The sequence below is a fragment of the Pan troglodytes genome, chromosome 8, assembly GCF_028858775.2.
Source record: "Pan troglodytes isolate AG18354 chromosome 8, NHGRI_mPanTro3-v2.0_pri, whole genome shotgun sequence".
NCBI classification, from domain to species: domain Eukaryota; kingdom Metazoa; phylum Chordata; class Mammalia; order Primates; family Hominidae; genus Pan; species Pan troglodytes.
Genome location: NC_072406.2, coordinates 123,899,036 through 123,911,558, shown reverse-complemented (window position 1 = coordinate 123,911,558; position 12,523 = coordinate 123,899,036).

Here is a 12,523-nt window from a genome sequence, read left to right as displayed (position 1 = left end):
GGTAGGCGCCTGTAATCCCAGCTACTCAGGAGGATGAGGCAGGAGAATCACTTGAACCAAGGAGGCAGAGGCTGCAGTGAGCTGAGATTGCGCCACTGCTCTATAGCCTGGGTGACAGAGTGAGATCTTTTCTCAAAAAAACAAAATAAAATAAAATAAGATAAATAAATACAGCAAAACAAACCCAAAGCAAGCAAGAGAAAAAAGGAACTAATACAGAGCAGAAATCAATGCAGCTGAAAACAGAAAAACAATAGGAAAAACCACTGCAACTAAAACCTCTATCTTTGAAAGATTAATAAAATTGACAAGCCTGTTGCAAGACTTAAAGAAGACACAAATGGCCAATATTGGGAATTGAGAAGGAGGGATCATTAGAGATCTTGTAGACATTGAAAGGATAATAAGGGAGCACCACAAATAACTCTACACACACACATTCGACAAGTTAAATCAAGTGGGCTGATTTCTTGAAAACCAGAAGCTACAAAAACTTAAGATAAGCTATAAAGCCTGCATAGTCCTATAAGTATTAATAAATGTGAATTAAAAGCTTAAAACTTCCCAAAAAAGAAATACCTAGGTTCATGGGGTTTTACTTGTAAATTCTACTCAATATGTAAAGATAAAATGATATAAATTATACAGTCTTTTCCAGAAAATGAAGAGAAAACATTTATCAACTTATTTCATGAAGCCACTATCACCCTGATACTAAGACAAAAACAGAATGAGAAAAGAAAAGTGTATTCTAACATCTCTCATAAACATAAATGCAAAAATCCTTGACAACTTTTAGCAATCTGAATCCTGTGATATATAAAAACAGTATCATCACCATGGGAAAATAAACCTGGTTCAGTATTTGAAGATAAATTGATGTAATTCATTATATCAACAGACCGAACAAGAACAGCCAATGAGCCATATGATCCTATCAACTAATGTAGAAAAGAATTTGACAAATTTCAATACTCATTCATGATTAAAAACAAAACCTGCCAGCACTCTAGGAATAAAAGGGAACTTCCTCAATCTGATGAAGAGTAGCTACAAAACCTACAGCTAACATCATACTTAATGGCAAAAAAAGCAAATAGTTTCCCTCTAAATTCAGAAAGAAGGCAAGCATGTCCATTCTCATCATTCCTCTGGCAGCACACTAGAAGTACTAGCCAATGTGATAATAAGAAGAAATAAAAGTCATACAGATTGGACAGGAAGAAATAAAATTTTTACTATTGGTAGATGACAAGATTGTCAATGTAAAAAAACCTCCTCAAAACCAAACAAGAAAACCTCCTGGAACTAAGATGTGAGTTTAACAATGTCACAGGATACAGTGTCAATATACAAAAGTCAATCATATTTCTATATACTGACAATGAATCATTGGAAACCAAATAAAAAATATTTACAATAGCTTCAGAAAAACATATATTAAATTTGTAACTTGAAAATTACAAAATGCTGATAAAGAAAATACACAAGGCTTAAATACATGGAGAGCTGTTGTGTTCATGGATCAGAAGACTCGCCATATAAAAATATCAGTAGGATTTCCTGTAGACATAGGCAGTTGATGGGTTCCCCATTCCTATAATTTTCTCTTTTGGAGAATACTGTATAAATGGAATTATTGAACATGTAATCGTTGACACTGGCTTCTTTCATTCACTGTAATGACTTTGAGATTCATTCAAGTTGTTGCATCCATTTTACTGCTGAGTGGTAATTCCTTGTATGTTGTACACAAAATGTTTACCTATTTACCTACTGAAAGTCATCTAGATTGTTTCTAGGTTTTGGCTATTATAGAATATTTGTGGGTAGGTTTTTTTGTGCACATAACTATTCATATCTCTAGGCTAAATACCAGGAGTGGGGTTGGTAGGCAGGGTGCGGCTACAAAGGGATGACAAGAATGTGTTTTGTTGACGTGATGGAACTGTTTTGTGTTCTGATTGTAATGAGTATCAAGATTATTCCCAGTCTACTGGATTATGGTGTCATTCATCAACCTTAGTGATACAGGAATCAGAGCACTCAATTTGGGGGAAGGAAACTGTTGTTATTATTGTTCTTTGCCATTAACTTATACATATGCCCAAAGTTTGAATATGACATTTTTTAGTACTATTGCTAAAGAGGTTTTTGTTCCCTATAGTATGTTTGGTAAAAACGGTCCACTTGTCACCCCGGGAATGGCCTTTCTTGCTCTGTTTACAGGAACTGGGAACTGCCTCTCTGCTCTGCTGGTGAGCACACGAGTGCTTTGAGAAGAGGCGACCGTCTTCAGTGCTTGCTGCAGAGTTGGAATAAATGCATCCAGAATTCCAACATCTTTGTCCTGAAAGAGTAACTTCCCAATTTTAATCTGAAACGTAGTCTCCTGTAAGGTGCAGAATCATGCAATTACAGTAGCACCCCCAATGTGCCAATATTTAACATTCCTTCCTCAATCTATAACATACTTGTACCATTTTTGTTCCTCGATATTATGTTCAGCATATTGAGGCTACAAGTGTGAGCATGCAGGTGTTCTTGTTCTGAGCAAATGGTGCATGGGGATTAGGTTTGTTCTCTGCTGCCCTCATTCAGTCTTCTAGTGTCTTCCATTATATTTAGGGATCTCTTTTATAACTAATAACAGAATCCCAGTACCCAATTCTCACCCTAGATTACATATTTAATTTTATGTCTCTCTCTTGCATTAATTTATACATTGCAACTATTTACGAAAAAGGGAGGGTCTGTAAATGATGAGGTAGCTTTAGCAAACTCAATGAAGGAGTGACAGTTGTAATTTAACAGAATCCTGAGTACATTTTCTTTCTAAACCCTTCCTTTCCTTCGCTTTCTCTTTCTTGCTTTCCTTTTCTTTCACTCTTTGTCTCTCCTTCCCTTTTGGATGTGTTAAAAAGGAATGCTACCCTGAATAAAAGCATTTTTGAGATGCAGTTTTTAATATCTTTTTAACAGCTGGCCATTTCAAGATTCCTCTTCTCACTATGATGGAGATTTAGGTACAGCTAATCCTTGGGTATGTGCTTGCTTTTTGGTGCTTTAGAGAAAAATTAGAAAAATAGGGTCCAAGAAAGACTGCTTTTCAAAAGCTTGGCACTTCTGAAGTCTTCAATGCAGATTCTATCTAGGGCATCTTTATCCCAAATTGAGGATTAACATCAATTTGTAGGATGCCAAAGATGAAAGATAATCCAGGCTTGAATGATGCCCTGAAGACTGGGCAGAGCAACATCGTGTTCGCATTTATGGAAGTACAGAAAGTCTGTTTACTCAATTTAATAGCCATTGCCATTATCTTGACATGAATTGTGTTCCATGCTCATAGAAGACTTTGGTAGCAATGCTCCAGAAAAGAGGAAAGTGCGTTTCCTCTGCATTGGCGATGCTGAGTCCATGCCCATAGTGGACAGGACCCTTTCTCTCAATTCTTGCTTGAGGCTCCCAGGCTCAGTCAGATTCTAAAAACATTTTTTGAAGGTCTTATTTTCTATTGACTAGTTACTTTATAATCGGAAAGGAACAACAAACATAGAGCCCCAGTGAACACAGATTTTTTTCAAGTGTATTCCTCCTCCAGACTTTTATTGTTGAACAGATAGCTTTTTTTTAACAAAAATTACAATCATTATACACTATTGTGTGCATACTGCCTTTGTTTTTTCTCTTTTAAAATGAAAATTCATTCTTATTGTAAAAATGTTGCATGCTACTGTAATGTTAAAGAGTACACTATGTAATAAAGTACAAAGAAAAAAGTAAAAATAATCACCTAAGATTGCACCACTTAGAGAAAAGTATTTTCAATGTTTTCATGAACATTTAAAAAGTCATCTTAGACTAGATGTGGTTGGGTTATGGGATGTGAGGGTTTTGAAATGCGGTAAGAATGGGCAAGAACTACTATTAAGATTTTCTCCAGTTAGGAAGCAGCAAGTAAACCACATGTTCAGAAAAGAGGAGAAACTATTTGGTAGCACAGCAGAGTGACTATAGTCAATGATAACTTAATTGTACATTTTAAAATAACTTAAAGAGTAAAATTGGACTGTTTGTAACTCAAAGAATAAATGCCTGAGGGGATGGATGGATACCTCATTCTCTATGGTGTGCTTATTTCACCTTGCATGCCTGTATCAAATCATCTCATATACCCCATATATATATATACACACACACACACATATACACACACATATATATACACACACATATATATACACATTTATATACACACATATATATACACATTTATATACACATATATATATACTTATATATATACCTACTATGTACCCACAAAAATTAAAAATTAAAAAAGTTGAGAGGATGAGGTGTGTGTGTGTGTGTGTGTGTGTATGTAGAAACAAGGCAACATGAGAAGGTGAGAAGGTACTGGAAATGAATAAAGGTGGGCAAATCCAGACAGCAAATACGGTTGGTACCCAAGAATCACCAGCTTGTAGAGAGAGAGAGAGCTTTTCTCTTTGGGGAGGTTTCCTAGGCCCAGTGCAGACAAATACCTTCGCAACGATAGTTCATGTCTACTCAACAACTAGTTGAACATTTTTTGTATTGGACTTCCTAATCAATTTTTAAAGTGTACTTATTGAAACCACTAGTTAAGTTCAATGGAAAATTTCCAAGTGAGTGTGTCTATGTATCTGCGTGTGTATGTGTGTGTGTGTGTGAGAGTGTGTGCTTGTACATGTGTATTTTCTATGGCTGAACCCATCAACAGAGATACAGATCTGTTGCTTGGGTCTTAATTAGAGAAATAAAAAGAGTTTACAATTTGTCAGCTTCACCCTAAGTTGTAGGACTCAGAAATCCTTCATACCCAGCCAAGTCTCAGGCATGTCTATTTGGGTTTATCTCTGAGTCTAGAGAGAGCCCACAACCTCCTTTACTGCTCAGTCCAGACCCTGGGTATAAAATAGTTGGTCCATCATAATTTGTTGCATTCCACAGAAGCCAAGAAGCAGAAATCAGCATATCCACTTGGAATACCAAATAGTTTTGTTTTTGTTTAGCATTTTTCCCCCCTTCCCTTTCCCTAGGGTGCCCTGGCTGCTAAGTCACAAGAAGCATAATAAACACATCTTAGATGTAATCAATTTCAGTCTCTGGTCTGTTTGCTGACTAGTTTGATTGTATTGAATTTCCTCAGCAGGTTGGGAGGGGGAACAGTGGCATATAGCCCAGGATGGATCTTGACTCTTTGCATAAATGTTCCATCCTTTGTTTGTGACAAATCTAGTAAAGATTAGTTTTGTAGCTTTACAGAATGGCTTCTTGCCTGCTAGCTGCCCCCAGACAATAGAGTTTTATCACACCAAATCACCATAGTAAGAATCATTGCCAATGTTTCTCCTGGATAGATAGCTGCTTTTTGACTAAGCTTGCCTTTAAGGGTAAATGGTTAAAGGCCCGTGTGTATCATGTCATTAACAAGTTAGCAGATAAATAGTTTTATTCAGTAAAATTGTTTTTGCTGATATAGACAGTTATAATTCACATAAATGAAAGAGGCAGATTTCACTTGGAGCCCCCACTTAGCATTTTGTGTTATTGATGCTTGCCAAATAAAAGAAAATACAATCACTTTATTTGCTTGGCGGGCAGCTGAGTTTATTTATTATGTATGCTCCTCCGGCTCCAGTCCTCTTTTCTGGTTGCTGGTGCTGGAGCCACTCTGAAGTCAGAGCCCTTTAAACTCAGGAGCAAGAAGACTTTGTAGGATTGCTTGGAGTCCAGAGGGAACTCTGTCTGATGGAGAGAAACTAGCATTCATCTGGTTTTTGCAAAATCCCCTATACAACAATAATTAGATTTGAATTAGGAAAGGATAAGAACCAAGTTGCCCATGAAGAAAGTTGGCCCAAGAGAAGAATTCTGCCTTTCCTAGGGTCACACAATTAATGTAAGTGGGGGCAAAGCATGAATCCATATGCCAGCCTTCTAAGGCATGTGACTCATCCTTTACATGAGTTCTTTAGGGTTAGGGTCATGGTCTCCACAAAGGTCCTGTTAAAAAGCAAGGGCTCCTTGGGAGAGAGCAAACTTGAATGCTTTGTCATTCCACTTAAGCAATTAACATGCGTTCCATTATCTGGGAAATTACCAATGACAGCTCAGCCAAAACAGTGATGTGGAACCTCCCTAACTTCTGTTGAAGTTGGATGCATCCCAAACTTCAGAGGCCAATGCCAGAAGAATGAACCAAACCCCAGAAGCCGTCCCCTTGTGGAGAGCCTCCTTTGCTCACCTGGTAATCTTCCTCCATTTCTACATCATTTGGTACTTTTGACCAACACACTCCTTTGAATTTTTTTCTGTGTAATGACCGCCTTTGCCTCCCTGCTTTCCTGTTTCTGATTTCTCTTCCCTGCAAATCGGGCCTTCTCACTAACTTGGGATCAGTTCTGTTCTTGATGAGGGATATTTGGGAGGCACTCAGCCGCTCAGCACCTACCTGCCTGGCTGCCAGCCCATCCTGACCTTGTGTCCAGCTTTAATGAGTTTTATGGTGACGGAGTCCCTGACTGAAGGATGAAGAACAATGAGATAGCTGTATTTATCTTTGTAAAGTGTTCAGACAACCACTCTCTACTGACTCAGGTCTTTGTCTCACTCAGGATTTCCCTTGATAGGGAATTTATGGCTAAAGAATAGGGCAGGCCTGTCTACTTGCTCAAATCTACCCACAGCTTGAAAGACAGATGGCTGAGGTGGATGGAGCTGAGTGGTACAAGTAGCTGAGCGTCCAGGAAGTCTCATGCAGAGAGTCAGAAGACAGATTTTAATGCCAAATGTCCTTGGTTCTCCAAGCCCAGGAAACCCAGAGTATGTTCAGCAAATACCTAGGGGAAATACATCTTAATACATCTTTGAAGTCTCTTTTGAAGGACATAGGACCCAGAGGTTGTCATTTTCCAGAGAGCCAGGTAGTCCACTGTAGCCAACCTCTCTACTTTAGGGAATAGTGATTTATGAGATGAGGCTGGGCTTATGAGATGCCAGTGACTTACCATGTAAAAAGGCTTGATAAATAGACCAATAAAAGAGTCTAAAATCAGACTTGGGGCATATGAATGTATCTTAACCTTTCTGTAGAAATGTTTTGGGGTTAGGTTTTTTTTTTCTTTTTTTTTTTGGATACTCCTTGTTTCCAGCTGAGGCTGGAAGTCTTCATGCTGACAGGAAAGGCCATCTGTTTGGGGAGGTTATCATTATTATTATTTGTTTAATGTTGAGAGCTAACTGGCTCACTTTGGCTGGCTCCAGAGGTTGGCATAATTCAACTGACAATCTCAACTTAGAAGTGGCCACCTGAGGACATTGAGACAAAACAACAGGAAAGCAAGGGGCACAGTCCCCTTCTCAATGACTGCTTACAAGTGTGGCTTTTTCTTTTAGTTTTGTGAAAGGACAGAACAAATACAGAAGGGATTCAGAGAGTCTGACTCCAAAAAGGTATGAGGGAGGGGGACAGAGAGCAGCATTTTGAAAGCTGTGTGCAAGAGCATCTTATTGCAGACTTTGCCTAATTAAAGAATATGCTTCATTTCCCACATATCAAATGAAAGAAATTAAATATCCCTGTATTGACAATCTAGTGCTATAATATAATAGTGTTCTTAAATGAACCACACCAAGACTCAGTGGCTTAAAACAATAATCTATAGATTGTGAGTGTGAAAATCCAATATGGGAAGACAAAGGACGAAAGACATAGGACAGCTATTTTGGCTGTGGTTGGCTGGGTGTGTCTTAGGTTCCATGGAGGCTCCCTCACTGCTGGGCTTGATTGGCTGTGGTGGCTGATCTAGAATTACCTCAGCAAGGTTGGCGAGGATGGCTGGGGCCTCTCTCCATGTGATTCTCACTCTTTCCCTCCAGCAGGCTGGCTCAGGCATGTTTTCCTAGCAATTATAGGCAAGCAAGGGTGAAAGAAAAAAATAATGTGCAAGCATCTCCACAAATTTCTGCTTGCATTAGGTTTGGCTATTGTCTCATTGTTCAAAGCACATCACATAACCAAACTGAGAGTCAGAGTGGCAGGGCATTCCCGAAGGTGTGAATCAGGGAGGCTATTAATTGGGGCCATTAATTCAGTCATTCTACAACATCCTGGGAAAATCCAGCATCATCAGTGATGATACCATCAAATCTTTGCCAGCTTTTGGATATTGATGACATTCAGACAAATTGCACCTGTGGGCAATCCGGTCTCCGCTGCACTGAACATGGAGAAACTGGGACTTCCAAGGGAGCCCTAGTTTCTGCCCACTCCCTTCTCCTAATCTGATTTGAATTGACTTCCCATCCTAACAGTAGCCTCTGACTACTGGAGCAGCCACTGTATAGTCAGAGTCCAAAGCAAGAGCCCACTCTTACCATGCAACTTCAGTTTCTGCTCCCTGTGTGTTTGAGGGAGAAGATGAATGTGCATAGAAGTCCAGGGGAGAAAGGGAACTGTAACTGCAGATGGGAGAATAGGGACAAGACTGCCTTGTAAGTTCTTGGGAGACTGCTGTGTATTTAAAGTGCAGATTCCCAGAGAAGGGAGTGACCTGAGAGATCAGAGCCCCAAGCGCAGTGATCTCCATGCCTGGTATCACCATAATATAGTCAGGAAATTTCAGTTATGAATTTCAGGCTCTTAAAGTTTACTGCTTTCATCTTCACCTGAATGATATATGGAAGCATAGCTGAGGCAAAGCAGCTGGATCCATGAAATGAAGGAAGACAATTGATTTTATATTCTGACTTTAATCTCACTCTTCCTCCCCTGCTCATACAGGTGCCTTCATCTTGGACACACTCCTTGTTGGTACCGCTCTCTAAGGCCCTTCATATGTCCCCTTTCCCATGTTAGACATTGACTTAGCTTTGTCCTCTCATCCCTACCCGCTACTCTCCTTCCTGAAAGTATAGAGCCTATTCTATATTTGTTCACCTTCTTCAGTCCCCCTGTTTTACTTCTTTCTTTCATGCCTTTATCTCTTTATTCCTAGAAAAACACCTCTTGGCTATTTCCCCCATTTAAGCCAGATTGGCCAAGTGGCATAGTGGTTATATTCTCTCATGTAGTCCTGGGCAAAGAGGATGGAGGTGGAAAAAGGAAATGAATGTACTTTGAATATTAGGGATTTGATATCCCTGGAGATTCACAAACAACTTATTAAGAGTTATTTAATCCCTTCCTCCTTGCTTTATGGAAGAGGAGCCTGAAACTCAATACGGTAAAGGATTCTATCTACAGATATATGTAAATTGCTTACAGAGCCTGGAATTAAGTCTCCTGACCCCCAGCTCTGTACTGGGAATGAATGTCATCATTCACCCAATGATGACATTCAGAAATAACAAATGTCTTCCTATCTCTGGAAATGTGCCAGCAAAAGACTTGAACTGTTGCTTCAAGAACGTATTGGGTTAAGTGGTTCCTGAGGTCCTTTTTAACCCTGAGTTTTATAGACATTGAGTCCAGCTCCCCAGTTTTCAGCTGAGGCAACCCAGAGAAGTTAAACAATCGCCCACATCCTGTTGGCCTCAGAGCTCGGATGTAAACTGGGTCTTCTGTCCCTAGTCTGGGTTCTTCCTTTGTACTGTCTATCTTAGGAGTGTCTTACCTAGATATGAACCTGCTGTCTTGAGTGCTTCTCATCTAGACTAGCTTCATATTTCCTAAATCTCAGCACCACAGAGCAGGAGAAAAGATCCTATACTCTTAATTTTCATTTGCTGGACTCATTTAAGTTGTTCCTGGGGCCAGGAACCCATTTTTAATATTTGCTGTGAAGTTGCCCAGGAACATTGAACCCTAGTTTTTGGATCATTTAAAGCAAGTGACTTTTTTTCTGTATATATTTTTTCTTTTACTCTTTCTAAATTGCTTTGGAAGAAACACCAAGGAAAAGGCAATTTTTGAAAGGATTAAACAAATTGCATTCCTTTCTTGGATGTTTAATTTCTCATCCCTAATGATCCTTTTCCTGTTCTTTAAATCAATGCTACTAAATTGTACCACCAAATCTTTTAATAGTGAAGGAGAGTAAGATTATCTCTCTAGAGATCTATGAACACAACTCTAGATCCCCCAGTTACCTTGAAATTTCTTTGAAGTCATTGTCCTAAAAATGATAATTTCACATTCTACTCTCCAACTTGTGCATGTTTTTACCCCCCAAACATGTTTATACCATTAACTATAATTGTTACTGCAGAAAGATCTGCCATGTTTATCCTGTGACACCATCTGTCCCAGAGATACTGCCACATATCCTCCTGGCATTGTAATAAATATTCCTGACTTAAAAGCATGGCTTTAAACACCAGGTGGGGAAGGATGTTGATCTTCTCATTCCATCCCTGGAAACCATGAAGTCACTGAAGGTTATATCCAATATCTGTTGACATGGAAACTCCCTCAAATGTGTTAAATTATTTTCTGTTCTTTTGAGAATGAACACCTTCCCCAATATGCACTTTGTATGTGATATCTTGAAATATCAAGACCTAACATTTACTGAGTGTTTTATGCACAATCTCACTTTATCCTCAACCCAATATGGTAAGAACAGTATTATCAACTCCACTTTCAAATGATGAAATTGAACTATAAAGGAGTTATGTCACCTGTCGAGGGTCATTCAGCAACTAAGGAGGTCAGGTTGGAGGTTGGGGGTTGGGATGAGACTTAGACAGCGTAACTCAGGACGTCCTGCTTTCTGGCTCCTCTCCATGACTTTCCTTCAGTTCTTGGAAAATATTTGCTGCTTCAGTTGGTATGCCTGTCTCCCAAAAGTTGTTGTGCTAGAAGCAAATCTCATGGCTTGTGCACCATGAAACAGTATGTTGTTTTTTCTCAGTCTCTTCAGCCAGGGAGAGAATAAAAGAGGTCCTTGGGCATTCTCAGATATCTGCTGTCTTTTTAAGAAGAAAGAGTACATTTGTATATATGTATTAAAAAAACCCTAAATCAAACAAAAACAAAAATGCAGTGACTCAGATACTGCAGGGAACCAACCCTGGAGATACTCAAACCAGTAGAGATGAGGTCAGACAGAAGCTCAGGGAGTGTTACATTAATCACCTGCAGGGACAAGACTCAATCATTGTGGAAAAGGCTTCTGGGGTGAGATTCCCAGAAGCTGTGCTCCACTGTTTCTTTACACTTGCCTCATACATCATCCATCTGCCTGCATTCCCTTCTAGTTATACTTCCTTTCATCTCTTAGGATACTCAGTCATTTATCCTGGCTTGTGTCATCTAAGGGTACTCTGGCTTTTGGGAACAAGGATAGTGCTATTACATTGATCCAGGTCTTCCTAGAGATGACTGTAGTCTTCTTCAGCCCTGTACCCCTGAACCTGGGGATGCCTGGCACAAAACTATCAGCATGTCAAAAAAAGGGATCTTTGGTTGTCTCAGCTCTGGTCCTGTAGGTGTCAGGGAGCTTCTTGTCATCCTATCCTTGTTTTTCCTCCATTCGACAGTATTTAGTAAACCTCTACTATGTGCCAAACCCTGGGATAGAGACTGGAGATAAAACAGTGAGCAGAACAAGTGTGCTGTCAACATCTGGGGGAATGAGAGCTAGAGTAAATAACCCAAATATATGCAAACTTAAACTGGATAAGTGCTCTGGAGAAGATACGTCATCATACTATGATAGCATTGAGCAAGTGCACCTGACCTTGCCTGAGAGAGTAAGAAAAGACTTCTATGAAATCTAAGGAATGAACAGATGTGAGTTGGGTGAAGGTAGAGGAGGAAGGAGCATTCCAGACAAAGGGATTCGCATAGAATACGATTGAGGCCAGAACATAGAGACCACCAAGAAAAAGGGAGGCTTAATGTGAGTCTGCGGAGTTGAGCAAGATCATGCGGAATTTTCTAGCACATATGCATGATTTTATCCTAAGAGCATGGGAATCCATTGAAGTGTTTAATGAGGGAGGGGGTTGGGATCTGATGTAATCAGTTATGGTCTGAAGATTACTCTGGCCTGAATGTGTGGAGAAATTAATTAGGAAGGAAGACAAGGGAGAGTAGGGAAATTAATTAAGAGGTTATTAAAGATGTTTGGGCAAAATAGTTTAGACTAGAATATGGATGGTAGTAGAAATGGAGATAAATGGATAGGTTAGACAGCTACTGGAAAATAAATTCAAAAGGAATTGATGACGAACTAGTATGGTGTAAAGAATGACTTGTAATTTCTGGTTTGCATAACTGGATGAATTGCAGGCCATTCAGTGGGATAGGGAGTGCCAGAAGAAGACCAGGTTTGGGGACAAAAACATATTAGTTTCAGACCATTTTTGAATTTGAAGCACGTTTGAGTTTGAAATGAAGGTGCTGAGTAGGCAGTCAGATATATGGGTCTCTGGTTTGGAAGATAAGTCTGAATCAGAATTAGAAATTTGAGAACTATTGGCATAGATTAGATCATTAAAATCATAAACAAGGAGATTACCTGGGGAGAGA